Raw genomic sequence first — 6,000 nt, 5'->3', positions numbered from 1 at the left:
ATGCGCCAAGACTTGAAGAAAGAGCAGTTGCGTTACTCGAAGAAAACCTAGTGCATATTGTTTCCAGTACAGTGGAGTAGCCGCCGATAATTCTTCCGTTCCTGAAATTTAATTCGACAATTGCAATTATCTCATTCGAGAAGTACTGTCCTAATTATCAAAGTGTCAATGAGGCATATGTAGCCACTCCAAACATCCCCAAATGACATCTAACTGCTGTGTTTTCAGCGATGTACTAATTGCGTGCCATTTTTTCCGACTGGCAAACAAACCTCACGAAATATATGAAAAACACCACGTGACTACTCTCCTACCCGCATCATAAAGCAGCGCCCTCAAATAAGCTGATTAAAAGCAACTGCATTGCCTCTCGGAAACCCGAAGAAACAGAGGATAACCTTGATAATGGTATGTAAGGAGCGCCAACAGCAGGTTTCACGGCTTTGCAGCTATTCCTTCCTCTCTATGTCACACTTATTATCCATCTCTCAAGGCCGACTGATCACATTGATAACAAAAGCGCCTTGATAACGCGGCCGAAGCGCCGCTCTGACCACACACGACAATGCGAAAAGCAATGTAATAGGCATTGAATGTTTAAAAATCTCGGCTTTGCTCGCACCGCATTGACAGAGTGCGCGCGCAGCTATATTTCGCGTCAGGAACTCGCTGCAGACCTAAGCCAGATTAAAGAGACGGTCTTATTTTTCATGAGAGTGTATAAGTGCTGCAAAAACAGGTTCGCGGCAAAAAAAAAAAAGCGAAATAAACAGACTGGGAATTGCGACCCACGTGTAGAGAAAAGGCAAAACCGATGCGTTCAAGAAAATAAGCAACCACTTCTAAATGAGCCGAATTGGCCTGCAACAAAAACAAAAGAAAAGAAAACAGATTTCAGTGTGCCCTTATTATGTATGAATTCGTAAGCTCCGTTGTACACTAGTGTAGAGGACGTGTTCGAATAGGTCTCCTTTTTTGCAGCTACGCAGTACTGTGTCCGTTTTATCACATCTTCAGTGGCTTTCTTGATGACCGACGCTTGGATTCTACTACGGCAGACATCCGTTATCCTTGTCTTGACCTAATCTGACGTCTGTCTCGATCATGTAAGCACGATCTTTCACATAACCCCAAAGAAAGAAATCGAGTGGAGAGAGATCAGGTGACCTAGCCGGCCATTTTACAGGCCCGTGCCTTCCTATCTATAGCGCATGAAAATTCGCATCCAACCCGTTTCGTGCTCGGCGTGCTGCTGTGTGCTGGTGCTCCACCTTGCTGATACCACAGAAGTGGAAGACGTGACAGCAGGACTTCGCTGAGAAACTCATCATCATCATCATCATCATCATCATCATCAGCCTGGTTACGCCCACTGCAGGGCAAAGGCCTCTCCCATACTTCTCCAACAACCCCGGTCATGTACTAATTGTGGCCATGCCGTCCCTGCAAACTTCTTAATCTCATCCGCCCACCTAACTTTCTGCCGCCCCCTGCTACGCTTCCCTTCCCTTGGGATCCAGTCCGTAACCCTTAATGACCATCGGTTATCTTCCCTCCTCATTACATGTCCTGCCCATGCCCATTTCTTTTTCTTGATTTCAACTAAGATGTCATTAACTCGCGTTTGTTCCCTCACCCAATCTGCTCTTTTCTTATCCCTTAACGTTACACCTATCATTCTTCTTTCCATAGCTCGTTGTGTCGTCCTCAATTTGAGTAGAACCCTTTTAGTAAGCCTCCAGGTTTCTGCCCCGTAGGTGAGTACTGGTAAGACACAGCTATTATACACTTTTCTCTTGAGGGATAATGGCAACTTGCTGTTCATGATTTGGGAATGCCTGCCAAACGCACCCCAGCCCATTCTTATTCTTCGGATTATTTCCGTCTCATGATCCGGATCCGCCGTCACTACCTGTCCTAAGTAGATGTATTCCCTTACGACTTCCAGTGCCTCGCTACCTATCGTAAACTGCTGTTCTCTTCCGAGACTGTTAAGCACTACTTTAGTTTTCTGCAGATTAATTTTTAGGCCCACCCTTCTGCTTTGCCTCTCCAGGTCAGTGAGCATGCATTGCAGTTGGTCCCCTGAGTTACTAAGCAAGGCAATATCATCAGCGAATCGCAAGTTACTAAGGTATTCTCCATTAACTTTTATCCCCAATTCTTCCCAATCCAGGTCTCTGAATACCTCCTGTAAACACGCTGTGAATAGCATTGGAGATATCGTATCTCCCTGCCTGGCGCCTTTCTTTATTGGGATTTTGTTGCTTGCTTTATGGAGGACTACGGTGGCTGTGGAGCCGCTATAGATATCTTCCAGTATTTTTACATATGGCTCATCTACACCCTGATTCCGTAATGCCTCCATGACTGCTGAGGTTTCGACTGAATCAAACGCTTTCTCGTAATCAATGAAAGCTATATATAAGGGTTGGTTATATTCTGCACATTTCTCTATCACTTGATTGATAGTGTGAATATGGTCTATTGTTGAGTAGCCTTTACGGAATCCTGCCTGGTCCTTTGGTTGACAGAAGTCTAAGGTGTTCCCGATTCTATTTGCAATTACCTTAGTAAATACTCTGTAGGCAACGGACAGTAAGCTGATCGGTCTATAATTTTTCAAGTCTTTGGCGTCCCCTTTCTTATGGATTAGGATTATGTTAGCGTTCTTCCAAGATTCTGGTACTCTCGAGGTCATGAGGCATTGCGTATACAGGGTGGCCAGTTTCTCTAGAACAATCTGTCCACCATCCTTCAACAAATCTGCTGTTACCTGATCCTCCCCAGCTGCCTTCCCCCTTTGCATGTCTCCTAAGGCTTTCTTTATTTCTTCCGGCGTTACCTTCGGGATTTCGAATTCCTCTAGACTATTTTCTCTTCCATTATCGTCGTGGATGCCACTGGTACTGTATAAATCTCTATAGAACTCCTCAGCCACTTGAACTATCTCATCCATATTAGTAATGATATTGCCGGCTTTGTCTCTTAACGCATACATCTTATTCTTGCCAATTCCTAGTTTCTTCTTCATGGTTTTTAGGCTTCCTCCGTTCCTGAGAGCATGTTCAATTCTATCCATATTATACTTCCTTATATCAGCTGTCTTACGCTTGTTGATTAACTTCGAAAGTTCTGCAAGTTCTATTCTAGCTGTAGGGTTAGATGCTTTCATACATTGGCGTTTCTTGATCAGATCTTTCGTCTCCTGCGATAGTTTGCTGGTATCCTGCCAAACGGAGTTACCACCGACTTCCATTGCACACTCCTTAATGATGCCCACAAGATTGTCGTTTATTGCTTCAACACTAAGGTCCTCTTCCTGAGTTAAAGCTGAATACCTGTTCTGTAGCTCATCCACCACCCCTTTAAGGATTTCATCCACGTAACGCTGTCCAGTCAGTGTGTGATCGAAGATGGGACTGATTATAACACCGGCGTAAATTCAGAACCCCACATTGAACAACCACTGGTACTGGTGCCGATTGCGCTTTACCCATGGTAGATTGGAGTCCCTCCAATAGTGTGCATTACGCAAATTTACCTGGCCGTTTCTGCGAAAATTGGCTTCATCTGTGCACCTGATGTGACTCAAAAAGTCCGGTGACTCATCGGCTTTTGTGAGGACACTATTCGATAAATCTTGACGATTCTACAGGTATCTTCCAAAAATTGGTGCTGGTTAAGGTGGTACGGGTGAAAGGCCATCATTTAGAATCCTCCAAACTGATGACTTGGAAATTGGTACCTGGGCGGCCACGTCCCGCACGCTATAGCATGAGGGTTTGAGGCCATAAACGCTAGAACATCCGTGCGTAGGCTACGACTCAAAGATGGAGTCCTAAGCGGCGGTTTCTTGAAGCTGCCGGTTTGTCTCAGGTTTTTGTCATTTCTGATAGTCGGCGTGTTTGGTCTATCGCCATACTTCCATGACTGATATATATTTGGGGCCATGCTCTTGTCATTTGCAGCTCCCAAGGCAACGATCATTTTTACTTTTTGCTCATTAGAGAAAGACATGGCGACTGGGACGAAACAAAACGAACACCCGCCGTGGTTGCTCAGTGGCTATGGTGTTGGGCTGCTGACCACGAGGTCGCGGGATCGAATGCCGGCCGTGGCGGCCGCATTTCGATGGGGGCGAAATGCGAAAGCACCCGTGTACTTATATTTAGGTGCACGTTAAAGAACCGCAGGTGGTCAAAATTTCCGGAGTCTTCCACTACGGCGTGCCTCATAATCAGAAAGTGGTTTTGGCACGTAAAACCCCATAATTTAATTTTTTTTGAACAAAACGAACCTTTAAACATTAGCACTAACGTTGTCGCTTTTTTTGGTGATAGATATTGTGGCAAAAAAAAAGAACCATCCGCGCACTTTATCTACGCTAAGACAACAGCTATCACAGCTTGTTTCCAACTAACACCAAACGCGACGTGTTACTTCGGCCGAGGCGGGCAGATAAGGCACTAGTTCGATCACGATGTTTTACAGGGAAGCTGCATATGGCTAGCCGATTCGTTCGTCTGTCGCCTTAACGCCGAAAACTCCTCCGGCGCAACCCATGCTAATGTACCAAAAAAAAGCGAAAAACAAGCGCGCGATTGGCTGCGCCAGTATGCTGAAACAGCCAATCGCGCGCTTCTCTATAGTGACGTCATTGCTCTCCGTCGCAGCCAACGTTTTTAAATTCTGAGAACGTTGGTCGCAGAAGAGCGGGCACGCAGCAGTTTCCATCAGGCTACGAAATGGGTGGGTCACACTTCATACGTACTCCTGAGGAGCAGGCAGCCTTCGATCAGGAACGCCGCGAGCAGAACCGGTAACGAGCTCGTGTACGCCGTCCCTATCCTGCAACCCGGACACAAGAACAGGCTCGTGCAGCCGAGCGCAAGCAGCAACTGCGTACCGAGGATCCGGCAGCCTACCAAGCCGCCGTTTAATACATCATCGGGATTAACCCAGTGATAAACACCGGGGCCGAACGTCTCAGCTTCGCTGGTTAACCATCTGTACGCAGTGCTTGGGCGGTGTTTTTTTACTCTTTATTTTCTTTATTTCGTTCTGCATAACTCTGAGGGAGCCTGTTCAAGGGCACTGCTTTATGGTGCAGGTGGGAGCGCAGCCACGTGGTATTCGCCATATTTCGCGGGGTTTATTTATATCAGTCGTAAAAAAATTAGTACGCAATTAGTACGTCGCTGAAAATACCGCATTTAGATATCCTTTGGCTCTGCCTACAAGTGCTTCATTGACACTTTCATAATTATGATAGTACGTCTCGAGTGAGATAATTAATTACAATTACCTCATTTAATCTCAGTAACGAAAAATATACTGGCAGCTACTCTACTGTAGTGGGAACAATATGCACTAGGTTTTCTTCGAGTAACGCATTGCTGTTTTTTAAATCTTGGTGCATGGTAGTTAATTGGGGCACTCTGTATACATCTATGACCTCGGCATGAAAGTGACGATGGTTCCATCCCTAATGAATGTAAAATATTAGAAGTGTTTTTTAATGAGTCGTTAGCTTTGCTTACTCGAAAGAGAAGCGAGACGGAGGTACATATCATTGACATGCATTTCACACGTCGTTGATGAAAGACTTTGCCGAAGGGGTAACTAAAGTCTACATGTTTTTTTTTTTCAGGGTCAAAAAACCACGCAAAGCATTTTGAAGCGAGGTGAACATACAACATATTGATTCTCTATCCATACCGTTAGAAATAATTTTAATTGGCTACCTCCATCTCTTTCTAAAATATAATAAACTTTGTCCCGTGTATACATTTATATGTATTGTGCATGGGGATGGTGTTTACAGTGGAAATTTAAAACAATGTTGAAGTGAGAAAATACGAATGCGGCAGCCGCCGCTGGCGCTGGTACTTCTAATGCGCTTGTTCTCCTATTGTCGGCATTTTCAGAAATAAAGCAAAGTATGAATTAAAATCCACGCGCGTCCGCGCCAACAGTGGTGCAGTAAGCTATTAGCCA

The sequence above is a fragment of the Dermacentor variabilis genome, chromosome 1 (genome assembly GCF_050947875.1).
Source record: "Dermacentor variabilis isolate Ectoservices chromosome 1, ASM5094787v1, whole genome shotgun sequence".
NCBI lineage: Eukaryota > Metazoa > Arthropoda > Arachnida > Ixodida > Ixodidae > Dermacentor > Dermacentor variabilis.
This window is presented reverse-complemented; position numbering follows the sequence as displayed.